The 18,374-nt window shown below is 39.4% G+C and overlaps 1 protein-coding gene and 1 pseudogene across 1 annotated transcript in view; both read left to right on the top strand.

Moving 5' to 3' along the window:
• Positions 1 to 18,374, top strand: part of CNTNAP2 (contactin associated protein 2) — a 2,149,916-nt gene that overhangs the window by 1,550,504 nt on the left and 581,038 nt on the right. The window lies entirely within an intron of this gene.
• Positions 3,577 to 18,374, top strand: part of LOC138849138 (RNA-binding protein 7 pseudogene) — a 32,376-nt pseudogene continuing 17,578 nt past the window's right edge.

Here is an 18,374-nt window from a genome sequence, read left to right as displayed (position 1 = left end):
AAATATGAAGAGAAGAATTATAGTTAGACCATTCTTTATTTGAACGATTGAATATGAAGAGAAGAATTAGATAGAGTTAGACCATCCTTAGCATTAAGAAATGAATCAAATTGTCTAAAGGAAAAAGTAGATTGTTTTGTAAGAACTCCAGGGTATTTGCAGGGGACAAAAACTGGAACAGACTCAGATTTCAGATTTAGAAAGCTCAGTACTCATAATGGGTGTTGGGCACAACAATAAAGTCACCACTTGGGACATCCACATTCCATACCGGAGTGTCTGATATCAGTCCTGTCTTCATTCCTTATCCAGCTTCCTGCTAATGTACACCCTGTGAAGCAGCAGATAATGGTTCAAGTGTTTGGGTCCCCACCTCCCACAGGGCAGATCTGGACTGAGTTCTGAGCTACTGGCTTCAGCTTGGTCCATCTCTGTTTATGTGGGCATTTGAGGAATTAACCAACAGATGAAAGATCTCTTTATCTCTCTCATCTGCCCACCACTATCTCTCTCTCTCTCCCCCCCTTCCCTCTCTCCACCTCCCTCCCTCTCTCCCTCTTTCTCTGTATGTTTGCCTGTATGTCTGCCTTTCAAACAAAATAAAGATAAGTTTAAAAAAAAGAAAGAAAATGAATAGCTCTATTTAAAAAGAAAATATAAGCACTTAGCAGAGCAGCAGTGCTTCCAAAATCCATTTCCAAATTTTGAGGGAACACCATCAACTTGACAAAATTTGGGTCAGTATTCTCATGCCAGGAAGTGACAATAAGCTATACATCAGGTATAATCACATCACTGGGATAGCCTAGAATGAACGTCTCAAAGTAGATTCACCACTTTATGAGGGAATGTTTATCCAGTGAGAGGCTTAGATGTGGACAGATGTACTGCAACCTACCAATTATAAGCACCCATTCCTCATCCCTTCAAGCTGCAGTAACCCCCAAATTTGAATATTTTAATGCAAATGGTTAAATGTTGCCCAAGGTCTTAATCCTTGACTATCGAAGAAAATCAGCCTGTAATTTGCTTTCTTTTCTGTATCCATGCAATAATTAAAGCCAAGCTAATTGGATGTGCCATCACATTTTCCCCTTTGCATCAAAGCACTAGACTATAATGGATGGACAGCTGGGCGGGTCTGGTTCCACAGCAGAGACATACTGAGCCTCTTCAGACAACTGACATTTAAGGGAGCTATGGTATGGCATCAATAATTCACCTAACCTCACACCAAGTGCTGGCAAGCAGCTGGTCTATAGACAGAGGCTTCATCACTTATTCATTTTGAGGCATTTATTACTCTCATGTTGTCTTATTTTAAAGCTTCTTTAATTATAGGGTAACAAAAAGGATGCAGCAACATGCAATTAAATCATTAGTACCGCTCTGCTTTCCAAGGGGGTAAGTTGGTTGTATCACGGGGACAGCAATTGGTTTCTGAAGCCCAAAGTGAATGACCACCAAAATACAATATTTTGTTTTATTTATTTTTTTGAAAGGCATAAAGCCAGAGAGAGAGAGAGAGAGACAAACACACAGAGAGCTTCCATCTACTGATTCACTTGCCAAATACCCATAATAACCAGGGCTGAGCTGGGATGAAGCCAGGAACTCAATCCAGTGTCTCATGTAGGTGGCAGAGACCCGAGGACTAAAGAGATTACCTGCTGCCTCCCAGGGTGTATATTATCAGGAAGCTGGAATCGGATGCACCAGGACCTGGAATCCAGAAACTCTAAACAGGCACTCTGATGTGGGACATAAGTATCCAGAGTAGCATTTTTACTGCCGTCCCAAATGCCTGCCCCTAATGCTATATTTAAAATGATGCACTAATTTGTTTCACATTTCCTTGAAGTGTGAATTAAAGAAAAACGTTTACTTCTACCTTGTTTTATAGACCCATAGCCATTTAGAATTGAACATTTTCATAGACATGATTAAGCACTAAGTCCTTATTTTATTTAAAAACAAAGCCATATTGAACTAAAGCCAATTTCCAAAACACCTGGTTAGTAGAATACAAGAATCCATGCTTGGTGGAATTTTTTCCCCTTAACTTGACTTCACACAAACAGATAGACAAACCATAATTCTTGCTGTGTGTCCTAACATTCACAATAATTAACCAACTCTTATGTAACAGTAAAATAGTAGTAAAGGTTGATGAACCAATCATCCCACAAAAGAGCTGGAACTGTGGCAGTAATATACTAAACAAATTATCTTTCCAACCCATGAGTGACCAGCAACTTGAATACTGTTTTCTTGGTGTACTTTTTATAGTTTTATGACATGAAAATGTATTCATTAAAAAGTGTATATCTTTAATAATATTTTTAAAGATTTATTTTATTTGAAAGAGTTATAGAGAGTGGGGGAAACAGAAAGAGCAGTCTTCCATCTGCTGGTTCACTTCCCAAATGGCTGCAGTGACCACTGGAGCTGGGCCAGACCAAAGCCAGGAGCCAGGAGCATCTTCCGTGTGTGTCTCCCACGTGGGTGCAGGGACCCAAGGACTTGGGCCATCCTCTGCTGCTTTCCCAGGCATACTAGCAGGGAGCTGGATTGGAAGCTGAGTAGCTGAGACTTGAACCAGTGCCTATATAGGATGCCAGCATCGCAGGCAGTGGTTCTACCCACTATGCCACAGTGTCAACTCCTCTCTATAGTAATTTAAGTTTATAAAAACTGTACCCTGTGGCCGGCGCTGCAGCTCAATAGGCTAATCCTCCGCCTTACAGCGCCGGCACACCGGGTTCTAGTCCTGGTCGTGGCGCTGGATTCTGTCCCGGTTGCCCCTCTTTCAGGCCAGCTCCCTGCTGTGGCCAGGGAGTGCAGTGGAGGATGGCCCAAGTGCTTGGGCCCTGCACCCCATGGGAGACCAGGAGAAGCGCCTGGCTCTTGGCTTTGGATCAGCGCGGTGCGCTGGCTGCAGCGCGCCGGCCACAGAGGCCATTGGAGGGTGAACCAAAGGCAAAGGAAGACCTTTCTCTCTGTCTCTATCTCACTGTCCACTCTGCCTGTCAAAAAAAAAAAAAAAAAAAAAACTGTACCCTGATATATGTAAAACAGTATTATAAAGCTAAGATTTATCTATATTGTGTATGCCTATACTATAGTCTATACTATAATTATTTTCTTCTGTCTCATAATTAGTCTTTTGGATTATCTTTAAATTTTTTATTTAACTTTGTAAAAGGCAATTCTATTAACCCATGACTCAAATCAAAACCCATCAAATTTTTGCCTCATTTTTTATCTTTTACCTGAAGCATCTATTTCATCAATTGTATTTTTATTTTTATTTCCTTATCTATTCTAGTTTGTTTTGGCTGCCATACCAAAATACTAGCAACTGGGTCCTTAAACAACAGAAATCTGTTTTCTTACCTTCTGCTGGCTAGAAGTCCAAGATCAAGGTTTGAGTAGGTTCGTTTTCTTATCAGAGCACCCTCAGCTGCTGATAATCACTTTCTCCATATATATTCCGATGATCTTTCCTTTGTACACATGCTCCTGATATTTTTCTGTGTGTCCTGATGTCCACTTCTTATAGAGACACCAGTCAGAATGGCGTACGGTCCATTCCAAGAGCCTCCTTTTAGTGTAATCACCTATTTAAATGCCCTATCTGCAACTACAGTGATATTCAGGGGTACCAGGGTTAAGGTTTCAGCATCTGAATTTTGAAGGGACACAACTCAGTGCATAACAGTACCTTTGAATTTAATCATGCCACCTGTTTTCATGCAATTATTTAATAAAAACCTTTCTCTTTTCATTTATGTTTATTGGTATCCTGATTTTGGTTTAAATTTTTATGATCAGTTTTTCCTACAGCTATATAGAATAAGCATGCAGAAATGAAAGTTGGATCATGTTTTATTCTGCTTGAAACATCCATTGGGTCCACGGTTAGTGTCGGGATAATACCCGTGAGCATATCGTGTGCTCCAAGAGCTTCACCTTTCTTCATCCCAGTCTTGTCTCTCACTAGGTAAACTCCACTTTGTCAACTTCAGTCGTAATAAGCTACTCGTAGGCCAGAGCCTTTGCAAGTTGCCTTTGCCTGAAATCCCATCTCCTCCCTACTGCAGTCTCTTTAAGTGACTGAATAACATACTCTTCCTAAAAACACAGCCCAGTATCTTCTATGGAAAACATTACTAGGCCGCCACTCTCACCATTGTTTAAGTTAGCTATGCACTCTATGTCTCCAACACCAGAATATTTTTTTCACACTGCTAACATAAGTACTTATGCCTTGAGCTGAATGCCCTGGAGTAGGGACTCATTTAATCTTGTATCTGTAGTGCCCAGCAAAGCACCTACTTAGTAAACATTCAGTACGTATGTGAATGGACAGAGGTGAAAGAATGGGTATATGATTGAATAAAATGAACAAAAAGAGTATTTTTGTATACTATTTCTATACTCAATGCCATTATTCTAAGGATAACAATAGCTTAAAAATGAGCAATTCAGTTTCACCAAGAAAAAAGCCAGTTATAAAATGGCATACTCAGTAATGTTATGACAGTATATGGATCTTCAAAATGCTCATGGAAATTACATATTTTGAAAAAACTGTCCGTGGATTTCAAAAAAATTTTCCACCAAAATAAATGTATCTTTTCATCCCATTTTTCCAACTTTTTTGAAAATTCCTCACATGTATAGGTATGTATAAGTTAAAATATGCATTGTAAAAGGCACCAAAAATTAATATATCAGTAATATTGATTAGTTTTCTTTATAAATGATGAGAATGTACATAATTTTCTTTTTTTTCATTTCCTATGTTTCAAATTACCTGGGTTTTATAAAATATCCTATCACTTTAGTGGTGTTAACAAGTTTACCAACTTTTTCTCAATCTTATCTAATTGTCTCCCCTACATCTCACCATTTTGAATGTAAGGAAATGGTAGCTGCAGAAAATTTCCTTCAACCACAATGTGTATTTTTTGTGGGAACCAAAAAATGCATAATGAGGCTCAGGGGATAAATTTCTCACAGCCCCCTATGAAATTCCCATTAAGCCCTTCATGACTTCTTCAGGTCTTGGCCCTAAGGACAAAAGAAGAGTCTAATCTTTGATCAAGGATTTCTTCAAGCTAAAATTATCTACCGTTAGATAGAAAGTCTTCCACATGGTCGCAATCCTGCTGCTATAAAGGTGAGACTCATCTCCGCAGCTCACATACTACATAGCTGCAGGATTCAAGGCAGATCTAGGGGAAAAAAAGGATTAAACAGTGCTAAAAACATTATTTCTATTAAAATTACATCATGCAGAGTATTATTACCTAAATGTTTCTTTTTCTATGGTTTAACAAAATAAACATTGCCCTTGGGCAAAGTTGTAGAATGACTTTCATTTACAAGAAATGCAAAAAAGGAACAGACATTATAATTTTAAGCAAAGAGTAAAACAATAATGGTGTAGTTTCTAGGAGCCTTCTCTTTCATTTCTCCACGTGCTTATTACCTCCATGGCTAGGTAACAGAACTGCAAAGTTTGACAGATGGAAGGAACCTTATAGATCACCCAGTACATATGAATATAACTCATTTACAGTTTGGGAAATTAAAGCCCACAGAAGCCAAAGAACTTGGTAAAGAGATTGATTGTCCTTCCTCTGGGAGACCTGGAAAGTAAATTTCATGGTAAGTAACATATATGCCTTATAATTAATTTCAGCCATTTAGTATTCTACAGGCTCAGTGGTCAGACTTGGGTTCCATACTCCTTTCATAGCTTCCCAGCTGTTTGACCTTGAGTGAGTTATTTAGTCTTTCAAAAGCTCCATGTTCTTAATTGTGCCATACGGATTTCCAAAGCTGCTGTTTTATAAAGTTGTGTTAGGATGAAATGAAAAACTAGTGAGTAGAGTGCTTGGGTTCGTGAAGAATACCAGTGTTAGCTATTAAGTGAGTGTTTATCCCACTACAATGAGAGAAGGCATTTGAAGAAGGGAAATTTGTCACATTTGCTTCATCCTACTTCATACGTGTGTAGCTTTAATAACCCTCTGCCTCTTAGGAATTGTAAGGATTTCCAAGGGAAGAAGAAGGCATAATTGCAAAATTGTTGACTCTAGGGGGTGCTTGGCATAACACAGGCTCTGTCCTAAGTGCTTTTCACATCTTAACCCATTTATTCCTCAACAACAACTTCACGAGGTAGGCAGGGATTGTTGTCATCATTTAGACAGACACAGAGGATTTTTTAACTTAAACATATAAAAGTGCACGTTTTACCACCTCCTTTCTCACTCCTGACACCCGAGCAGTGCCAAGACATGAGAGCCGATCTTCAGCTTGGACTGTGGCTTCAGAAGCACACAGAGGGCCTGGTGGCAGGAAAGGTTCCCACCCGCCCTCCAGCTCTCATCTCATACATCTCTTTTATCTCATTATACTGCAGTGAGAAATGTTTTAACCAACAAAGGACAGCCTTGAATAAGGGACTTGAATTCCTAGAGTTAAATGATGAAATTAAAGGGGCCAGCAGTGTGGCATAGTTGGTAAAACTGCCACCTGTGATGATGACATTCCATGTGGGCATTGGTGTTCCACTTCTGATGCAGCTCCCTGTTAATGGCCTGAGAAAAGCAGCAGAAGATAGCCCAAGTGTTTGGGCCCCTGTCACCCTAATGGGAAACTTGGATGAAGCTCCTGGCTTCTGGCTTCCTCCTGGCTCAGCCCTAGCTGGTGTGGCCATGAAGTGAACCTATGGTTGAAAGATTCTCCCTCTTTCTCCCTCTCTCTCTCCATCTCTATAATTCTGACATTCAACAAATACAAATCTTTTTCCATGGATGATGAAATTACAATATATCTAACCTTGTAGATCTTAATTGCCTTTATTGCAGTTCCTGAATCACGCAGGAGTACAAACCAGAAATGGCTCAGAACATCCTGCTCTACCATGTGGGCAGGTTGTATTTATAGCCAGGGAACAGGAAGAGATCTGCAGAAAAGAGAGGGCTAGAGAGACAGCCTGACTGGTTAGTTACAGCTCCCGTCTGTATAATCTCACCATGGTTTGAATAGCCATTTGTGAATTAGTTAGCCATTTGTGATTGGCTGAGACTCAGCTATTGCTTCAAAAGTAGGTTACACTCAGGCCGGTGCCACAGCTCACTAGGCTAATCCTCCGCCTTGCGGTACCGGCACACCGGTTCTAGTCCCAGTCGAGGCACCAGATTCTGTCCCGGTTGCCCCTCTTCCGGGCCAGCTCTCTGCTGTGGCCAGGGAGTGCAGTGGAGGATGGCCCAAGTGCTTGGGCCCTGCACCCCATGGGAGACCAGGAGAAGCGCCTGGCTCCTGCCATCGGATCAGCGCGGTGCGCTGGTCGCAGCACGCCAACCGCAGCGGCCATTGGAGGGTGAACCAACGGCAAAGGAAGACCTTTCTCTCTCTCTCTCTCTCTCTCTCTCTCTCTCACTATCCACTCTGCCTGTCAAAAAAAAAAAAAGTGCTGAAAAGGTAACATGATAAAAATAAATGTGATTAATTGATATCAGAATTTGACCCCTTAAAAATATATCGGAATGTGGCTCCTTGAAGTTCCCCGTAAGTCCCATCTGGGGTGCCACAGATGTTACTGGAATTTGGGGTGCCATACGATATCACCATATGCTTATTAGTGAATCCCCAATATTAATACGCCCAAGTGGATTCTTGCCTAATATTTAGAGAATAATTCTAAATACTGGCATAAGTAAACAAGGCAGCATGGTACATTTTAAGCTTTTATTTAGTGCGAAAGATGCATCGGAGAGTGAGAACTTTATCTGTAGGAGAGAGGTAGATCTGGGTTCATACTGAGTACCACGAACCAGCCACATGGAAGAGTATCTAGCATAAGGCAGGTGGCCCAAAGGCCACATGCCCTGGAGGCACAGGGCTACAGCCAGCCCCCTCCTGGCAAGAGAAATGGAGGAAGGGCTGGACACACCCTGTTCCAGGCTTTTAATCCACTCTCAAAGGGGAGTGGTTAATTAACCTGATTGGCTGGTGGGCACCTAGGTGTGGCCAGGTAGGGCATGAGGTCATACAGTGGCATGGCGAAGGCATGGTCTTCCAGCTCACAAACCTAATCAATTTTAACCTGTGTGCCTGCCTACTTCATGTCTAGATTTAGTAACTCTGATATATATTTACCATCTCTTAACCTTAGCAATAAAATGACTCACCAATTTATGCATGCAATTGCTTTGCTACGCCTTATTTTTACAGTCTCCAAGGAAGTATCATTTCAGAAATATTATGCAGATCTGGATATAAATGTTACTCCATCCAATATGTGACTCATACTTATGAATTGAAAAAGTTTCAAGATTTTTATAGGGGCATTTTAAAATGATAGGTGGCTTGAAATGTTCCCTAATGTTGCACATTGTCTCATTTGAAATGATCTGTTCGATGGAAGCAAATGAGCTCTTGAAGATTATTCTTCATCTTGCTTTTCATAATCATTCATAGCCTTATCTCATTTCTCAAAATGCTTTTCCAATTTCCCCCAGCACTTGATCTTTCCAGCACATAACACTGCCTAAACAATTCCTGCAGGGCTTGTACCTGCCTACCTCGTTACCTGCCCTGAGATCCTGCTCAGACATTCTTGTTGCTGAAGATGGAAAGATAATGAGGCTACTAGGGATAACTCATCTCTAACTCTCAGACTCCTAAACAGTTTCCTCAACCGGAGATGCACTTTGTGACTTCAGAAAGTTGCAGTTCCTCAGACCTCACCCTAGTCTTTCTGCTTTGTTTCTTTTTTAACTTTTCCTTCTGTGGGTTCATTCATTTCCGTGACACTAAGTACAATCTCTACGCTGCAACACCAGCATTCCTCCAGTTCTCTCTCTTGTGTCTCAGATGTTTACATCTAATTGTTGATTTAGAATTAACATCTCTGGCTGTTACAGAGGGAGCTTTGGGAACAGGCAGGTAGCCTAGAATTAAGATTCCCATGTCACACATTGGACTACCTGGATTCAATTCCTGGCTCTGGGCTCCCAACGCTAATCCTGATTCCAGTTTCCTGCTAATGCAGACTCTGGGAGGCAGAAGTGACTGGGTCCCTGCCAACCACACAGAAATCTGATTATCATTCCCACTTTTAGCTCTGAGCTGGCTCAGTCCTGGCCTTTTCAACAACTTTTGATCCTTGCACCATTTCCATTTATTCATTTGTTCAAACCATAAAGCTAGCAGTTATCCAACACCACTCTCTTTTTTTTTCTTTTTTTTTTAACTTTTATTTAATGAATATAAATTTCCAAAGTACAGAATATGGATTACAATGGCTTCCCCCCCATAACGTCCCTCCCACCCGCAACCCTCCCCTTATCCACTCCCTCTCCCCTTCCATTCACATCAAGATTCATTTTCGATTCTCTTTATATACAGAAGATCAGTTTAGCATACATTAAGTAAAGATTTCAACAGTTTGCTCCCACACAGAAACATAAAGTGAAAAATACTGTTTGAGTACTAGTTATAGCATTAAATCTCAATGTACAGCACACTAAGGACAAAGATCCTACATGAGGAGTAAGTGCACAGGGACTCCTGTTGTTAACTTAACAAATTGACACTCTTGTTTATGGCCTCAGTAATCACCCTAGGCTCTTGTCATGAGCTGCCAAGGCTATGGAAGCCCCCTGAGTTCACTGACTCTGATGATATTTAGACAAGGCCATGGTCAAAGTGGAAGTTCTCTCCTCCCTTCAGAGAAAGGTACCTCCTTCTTTGATGACCCATTCTTTCCACTGGGATCTCACTCGTGGAGATCTTTCATTTAGGTTTTTTTTTTTTTTCCCCAGAGTGTCTTGGCTTTCCATGCCTGAAATACTCTCATGGGCTTTTCAGCTGGATCCGCATGCCTTAAGGGCTGATTCTGAGGCCAGAGTGCTGTTTAGGACATCTGCCATTCTATGAGTCTGCTGTGTATCTCACTTCCCATGTTGGATCATTCTCTCCCTTTTTGATTCTATCAGCTAGTATTTGCAGACACTATTCTTGTTTCTGTGATCCCTTTGGTTCTTAGTCCTATCATTACGATCAATTGTGAACAGAAATTGATCACTGGGACTAGTGAGATGGCATTGGTACATGCCACCTCAATGGGATTGAATTCGAATCCCCTGGTATGTTTCTAAGTCTACCATTAGAGGTAAGTCAGCTTGAGCATGTCCCGAATTGCATATCTCTTCCCTCTCTTATTCCCACTCTTATATTTAACAGTGATCACTTTTCAGTTAAGTTTCAGCACTTAAGAAGAATTGTGTATTGGTTACAGTATTCAAACAAAAGTATTAAAAAGAACAAACAAAAAAGATACTAAGAGGGATAACATATTAAGCTGCTCATCAACAGTCAGGGTGAGGGCTGATCAAGTCACCGTTTCTCATAGTGTTCATTTCACTTTAACAGGTTTCCTTTTTGGTGCTTAGTTGTCGCCTATCAAGGAGAACAAGTGGTATTTGTCCCTTTGGGATTGGCTTATTTCACTCAACATAATGTTTTCCAAATTCCTAACAGGGATCACTTTTCAGTTAAAATTTAAACACCTAAGAATAATTGTCCAACACCACTCTCTGTCTTGCTCACTTGCCCCACTACCCTGAGTATCCAACATATTGATAATTTAATTTTTACCCATCAAAATACTTCAAACTTATAATCTTTATTTCTACTGCCATCACCCTAAATTGCCTCTATTCCAAGTTTGTTTTTTGAACCCTTATCCCAGCCAATCTATTCTCCATACAACAGCCAAAGTGATATTTTATAAACATTAAAGTTTTTCCAACTGTTAAGCGTTTCTGATCATACTTTGCATTGTATATCCATACTCATTTTCAGGGTTTCAACTGTGTGGAATGGTTTCCTCTGAACCTCAACCTGAGCCCTGTTTTTCTGGAATCCACCAAGTTCTTTCTCATCTTTGTACCACCTTTGCCCTCTGCCTGAAACATTACCTTGTCTCACCCACTCTCCTCCATCCTCTGTCACTTGCTTTTTCAGCTCTTAGGACCAATTTCAGTATCTGTGGCTCTGTGACTGCCCATGTTCACCCTAAGGGGTTTACTTCCTGTTACTGTTTCCCACTGTAGTCTATTCGTTTCTTGCAAGTCAACCATCTTATTAAATTCTTATGTATTTTTTCTACTTCATCTCTATTATATTCCCCTGAAGGTCAAGACCATGGCTATTTTATTCATCCTTAACAAGCCTATTGCTTAGGGCTGATAGTAACCAAGACACACTTACTAAATGGATGAGTGAGCTTATCATGGTACCTACCATTTTGAGATAAATAGGAAGTATCTCAGGCTCAAGTCAAAGATGTGCTTTTTCACATACTTATGCATATTTATAATTTTCAGCACCTTCATCACGTTAACCTGTATTCCTAAGCAGCTGAGCCTGTTGTAAGCAAAGGCATAAATTTCAGATATGACTTCCATTGGTGATTCAGAAATGTTTGTCCTGGCGAAGTCAAGAGAGAAACATTTCTTCTGCTGTACACCCCTTGCTGAACACTTGGCTGCTGTGCAATCGGCTGATACCACATACTTTCCATGGAGAAAGGCTGATCAGAAACTAAGCTCTGCACACAATTGCTGGCTGCAATAGATGGGCCAAATGCCAGAATTGCTGGGGCCTCCAAATGATGGTGTTCAGGTGAGAGGCAACATAGGGATCACTCACAGGGTAGAATGGGAAAAAGGCATTCTAAGGATTGTTAAGAGTATTAGCAAAGGAATAAAAGGTAAAAGGCCTGTCAACCCCATGGGATGATTTCTGTTCCATAATTACTTAGCCCCTAAGTTGGGCATTACATATTAGTCACAACCTTTCTATTGATCATCCCCATTCACAGGTTTCCCCAGTATCTCATATTGTGATTATCAATGTACAAACTCTGCCTTGTGAGCTTCTTCAAGGTATTTACTATCTCATTTTCTGTTTACCACCAAGTGAGACAAAGTTAACTGACCCTGTAGACAAGTTTAAGCCAATGTAAATTCCTTCAATGCTTCCAAATTTTGTCTGGAATATAAACTTGGGGTGCTCCCATGGTTCATAAAATTGCTTGACGCCAGCGCCGCAGCTCACTAGGCTAATCCTCCGCCTTACAGCGCCGGCACACCGGGTTCTAGTCCCGGTCGGGGCGCCGGATTCTGTCCCAGTTGCCCCTCTTCCAGGCCAGCTCTCTGCTGTGACCCGGGAAGGCAGTGGAGGGTGGCCCAAGTGCTTGGGCCCTGCACCCCATGGGAGACCAGGATAAGCACCTGGCTCCTGCCTTTGGATCAGCGCAATGCGCCGGCTGCAGCGTGCCGGCCGCAGCGGCCATTGGAGGGTGAACCAACGGCAAAAGGAAGACCTTTCTCTCTCTCTCTCTCTCTCTCTCTCTCTCTCACTGTCCACTCTGCCTGTCAAAAAAAAAAATTGCTTGGTAGATATAAGAAAATACCAGTGGTGACTTAAACAAATTATTTATTGTCTCATAGTTTGGGAGTCCAGAAGTCTGAAATCAAGGCATTCACAAGGACTTGCTCTCTCTCTCTCTGAAGGCCCTGGGGCAGAATTTTTTCTTCTTCCAGCTTCCAGTGGTTGCAATTCTTGCCAGTCCTCAGTTTCCGGCTTCATCACTCCAGTCTCTGTCTTATCACTTGGCACTCTGTGTGTCTGTCTCCCAATTCCCCTTTTCTTCTAAGATCACCCATTATTGGATAAGGGCTGTGACCTATGACCTCTTCCTGACTACATCATCACAGGCTTTATTTCTAAATGAGGTCACATTCACAAGTTCTGTGTGGGCCTGATTTTTAGATGATACTGTGTAACCCAGTATTTATATAGGCTTAACTCGGATGCAATTATATTGGATAATACCTTGATAGTGTTTTTAAGTCTTTTACATTTAAAAACAACTTTATACTCAATAATGGATAAAATAACGAGATTTGAGAATTTAAGTATACCTGCGTGAGAAACTGCAAATGTTTGTCCAATCCTTTTACACTTAGATTTCCATCCTTTGCTCATGCAGGAAATTAGAACAGACTGTGGACATGGACATGTTAAATCCTTCTCTGTCATCCTCTGCTGATCTGTCTTATAGCTTGATTATGCCTTTGGAACAAACTGTCATCTCAGTTTCATTCTAAGAAGCTTAGAAGTTCCCGTAGAACATGGCATTTTTTCTGTCTTCTTTCTGCCTTTTCTCATCACTTTTGTTGAGAGACCAGAAGTCTTTCCTGGTAAAGGGCCAGATAGTAAACATTTTGGGCTGTTTCTGCTACATGTTGTGTACCACAACTACTCTACCCTGCCTTTGCAGGGCAGTGGTGGCAAGAGATAATGACAAATTAGCATAGCCAAATTCCAGCAGGACTTTGCTTATGGACATTGACATGTGAATTTCATGATTTTCATGTGCCATGAAACACATGTGAAAATTGTATGATTTTCCCATACCCACTTGAAACAAACAAAAGAATTGTTAATCTGTGGACTATATTATGAAGAGGAGGCCAGAGTTTACTCATCCTTGCCAAGTCTTGCTCTTTCCCTCTTGTTGGTCTTTGCCTCATCTTTTCTAGCAAAGAGCACGGTTTGCACAGTACGATGTCCACTCATCTCGACACTTGGTTTTGTTGATAAATTTCTTTTAAAATTCAAAGTGTTACTCTCTTCACTCACTTAACAATTTATTTGTGGAAGAAACCAGGTTTTCGGAATGTTGTGTTCCTTCCCATTTTCTTCACTAATTTCTCCCCAGTTATGTGGTTTAGAATGTTGGTTAGATTTGTATTGAATTTGTTTGATAATATTTCATAGTTTGTGGGTTGTCCTTATATCAAGAGACTCATAGTGCTGAGTTGTTTTTTTATGATGAAAGGAGCCATTGATAACCATAAATGTAATCATTAGTGGTTGCAAAAATCTTGATATTCTTATCTTATAATCATTTGTTCTTTCATTACTTTAGCTACTACTTTAAAGAAAAAACCTGGGGCCAGCATTGTGGCATAGCAGTTAGGGCTGCCGCCTGTGATGCAGGCTTCCCATGTGGGCACGAGTTTGAGTCCCAGCTGCTGTGTTTCTGATCCAGCTCCCTCTTGATGCACCTGGGAGGGCAGCAGAGGATGGCCCAAGTACTTAGGCCCCTGCACCCACATGGGAGACCTAGCAGAAACTCTTAGCTCTTGTCTTTGAATTGCCAGCTCCAGCCATTTGGCAGGTGAAGATCTTTCTCTATCTCTCCTTCTCTCTGTGTCACTCTGCCTTTCAAATAAAATAAGTAAATCTTAAAAAAAAGAAAAATAAAAATCTTTCCCTTTCAACTAGTTGTTGACTCTGGGTTTTTATAGGAAATATAAGTCTTTGATTATTTTCCTGTGTTTACAGTAGGTATGTTTTACAGCATTCTCCATGGTTGACCAATGGAACTTGATGCTTGTTTGTTTGCTTATTATTATATAGTTCAATTCATTGCAATTTTCACTTTATCAATGATCATATTATCCCAAATTTGGTCAGTGGGAGTGCATTCCAGTTGACTTTTAATTCTTTCAAACTTGACCTTAGTGATCTTTGTCATTTCTTCCTTTGGGGTAAAACAGGATGTTTCAAATTAAATTCTTGCCCTACATCTTGAGTCTGCCTATTCTGAACTCTCTGTACTATGCATCTCCAATCACCATTTGGTGAAGAAAGCACAATGTATTTACCTTTCAGGAACCCCTAGTGCTTTACATGAGAGAATGCAGCTTGCTGGCAGTAATAACAGTGAGAATACAAAGGAACCAACCAATCCAGCAACTCTGGTACCCCTAAAATTGAGGAAAGTGGATTGTTTTTCTTAATGCATTTGCAATGCAATTGCCTTCTGTTGCAAATAGCAAAGGAAGCATATGCTGAACAGTAGTCTCATTTGTGATTCACTCTGAAACCTTCAAAAACATGGTCTATGGACTTCTATTCTCACTATGTGTAGGTTATGACAGACTTTCTATTCTGCCATCTGATGTTATATTAATAAATTCTCCTTAAGCAAGTTTCAATGAATGAATGATATCTGTAGCTAGTAGAAATGACAATGACTTTAAAGAACATTTTATCTGACGTCACATTTTACTTGAGCAAACTGAAAGCTTGATATTTCATGTGATTTGTACACATTCGTAGAAGATGTGATCTGCAGATCATCTGACTTCTAGTGTGTTGTTGTTTACCAAACCTACAGTCTCTAGACTGTGTTAGGGAAGTGATCATTATTTTTTTTAACTTTTAAATTTTTAACTGGCATGAAAATTGCACCTATTTATGGAGCAGCAGGTGGTATTTTGATGTATGTATCCATTGGGTAATATCTAATCAAGACAAACAAATCTACTCAAACATTTAACAATTTCTTATGGTGTGAACATTCACATTCCTCCCTTCTGGGTAACATAATCTCCAATTTCATCCATATTGCTGCAAAGGACAAAATTTATGCCTCTTAAGTGTTCTGTTGTGAATATATACCATATTTTCTTTATTTGGTCTTCATTTGATGGACACTTAGATCGCTCCCATTCTTTGATGAGTGTGAATGACACTGCAGTCAACCTGTAAGTACAGATGTCTCTTTGGCAGAGTGATTTGTAGTTTTCTTTTAAGAAGTGTCTGCTTAAATCTACTGCCTATTCTTAATTAGATTATTTGCATTTTTGCTATTGGGTGTTTTGAGTTTCTTACATACTCTGGTTATTGATGCCTTGTCAGATGTATAAATTGCAAATATTTTCTCGCATTCACTAGGGTGTCTCTTCACTCCATTGATGGTTTCCTTTGCTGTGTAGAAGCTCTGTAGTTTGATGGAATCTCATTTCTCTATCTTGTTTTCTGTGCTTTTGGAGTCTGATCCAGAAATCTCTGCCTATTCCAATATCCTTAAATCATCTCCTTTGTTTTCCTCAAGTAATTTCAAAGTTTCAGATCTTACCTTTAGGTCTTTAATCCTTCTTCAGTTGATTTTTATACATTGTATGAGGTAGGAACCCAGTTTCATTCTTTTCCATGTTGATACCCAGTTTTCACAGCACCATTTACTGAAGGCTACTGCCTTTCTAGTGTGTGTTCTTATTATCTTTGTCAAAGATTAGTGGTTTATAGATGCTTAGGCTTACTTCTAAGGTCTCAGCTGTGTTCCATTGGTCTATTCTGAGTATGCTTTAATATCAATCTCATGCTGTTTAGATTACTGTGGCTTTGCAATATGTTTTAAAGTCAGGTGGTCAAAGTCTTCATGCTTTGTTCTTTAAACTCAAAATTGCTGGGGCTATTGGTGTCTTTTGTGGTTCCACACATATTTTAGCAGTATTTTTTTTCTAGTTCTGTACCAATTGACATTGGTGTTTTCATAGGGATTGCTTTTAATCTATAAATCATTGTGGGTAGAGTGATGATACTGATTCTTCTAATCTGTAAACACAGAATGCCTTTCCTCTCATTTGTGTTCTCTCCCATTTCTTTCATCATTGTTTTATAGTTTTCATTCTATAGATCATTCACCACTTCGGGTCATTTATTTCCTATGATTTTTTCCATAGCTGTTAGAAATGAGCTTTCTTTCTTGATTTCTTTATTCAGATGGTTGACTATTGGTGTATAATAATGATACAGATTTTTGTACAGTGACTATATCCTACAACTATTTGAATTTGTTCAGATTCTAACAGTTTTGGGGACTTTCCATATTTAAGATCATATCAACTACAAACAGTGACAATTTTAATTCTTCCTTTCCAATTTGGTTTCCTTTTATTTCTTTCTCTTGCATAATTGTTCTGCCATATGAATGAAACTAGTAAAACTGGGCATCCTGTCTTATTCCAGGTCTTTGAAATCCTTTAGCTTTTTTCTGTTCCATGTGATATTAACTGTTGGCTTGTTAAATATAACCTTTATTATATTGAGGTATGTTCCCTCAATATCTAACTTGTCCAGTGTTTTGATCATGAAAGGATGTTGGATTTTATCAAAAGGTCTTTCTATATCCATTGAAATGATCATATCAAGTTCTCCTTCATATATTCTGTTTATATATTTAATTTATTAGAGATGTTGAACCATCCCTACATCCCTAGGTTGAATAAACTTTATTAGAGTGAATAGTCCATTTAATGTCTGTTGGACTCTGTTTGCTAGTAGTTTGTTGAGGATTTTTGCATCTATGTTTATCAAAGATGTTGCCCTATAGTTTAGTTTTCTTTGTTTGCTCTCTGTGTGTATGTGTCCTTATCTTGCTTTGATATCAAAAGAATACTGGCCTCAAGAATGATATTAGAAGAAATTCCTCCTTTTCTCTTTTTTGAATAATTTAGAAAATAAATGTGAGTTCTTCTTTACATATTTTGTAGCATTTAGAAAAGAAACCGTATGTTCCTGGGCTTTTCTCTGATAGCAGGCTTTTATTACTGCTTCATCTTGCTACTTGTTATTGGTCTGTTTATATACTTTATTTCTTATGTATCAATCTTGATAAAATATATCCATCCAGGAATTTATCCATTTCTCCTAGATTATAAAATTTTTTGCCATGCAACTGTAAATAATTTCTAATAATTCTGTATATTTTTGTGGTGTCAGTAGTCACCTTTATGGTTCTGATTTTATTTATTTGAATTCTCTTTTTTGGTCTAGCTAAAATTTTTATCAATTTTGTTTATCTCTTCAAAGTTCTAGCTCTTTGTTTCATTGATATTTTGCTTTTTTAGTATCTATTATATTTATTTATGCTGTGAATTTTATTATTTCTTTCTACTAATTTTGAGTTTGATTGGTTTTAGCTTTTATAATTCCATGGAGTATAGTGATAAATTGTTTATTTGAGATTTTTCTGCTTTTCTTAAACTTTTGAAAATTCATTTGAGAGAGAAGAAAGAAGAGATGGAGGGAGGAAAAGAGACAGCATGGGAGCTGCCAGCTATTGATTTGCTCCCAATCCAATTATTCACTCTCCAAATGCCTAGAATGACTGGGAGTAGGCCATGTCAGTACTAGAAGCTATGAACACAAACGAGGTCTCTACATGAGTGGCAGGAACCCAATTATTTGAACGATCACTGCTGCCTCCCAGGGCCTTTGATTAGTATGAAGCAGAAATCAGAAGTCAGAACCAGAAATTGAACCCAGACACTTCACTGTAAGGTAACCACTAGATCAAGTACACTTAGCTTCATCAAGTAAGTATTAATAGCTTCTTATATAAGTATTTATTGCTATAAGTTTCTCTCTTGTTACCAATTTTGCTGTATCCCAAAGGTTTTAGTATATTGTGTTTCTGTTTTCAC

Source organism: Oryctolagus cuniculus, chromosome 3, assembly GCF_051225735.1.
Source record: "Oryctolagus cuniculus isolate XC-2025 breed Fujian yellow rabbit chromosome 3, ASM5122573v1, whole genome shotgun sequence".
NCBI lineage: Eukaryota > Metazoa > Chordata > Mammalia > Lagomorpha > Leporidae > Oryctolagus > Oryctolagus cuniculus.
The sequence above is the reverse complement of the archived record's forward strand: the minus strand, read 5'-3'. Positions and strand labels throughout refer to the sequence as shown.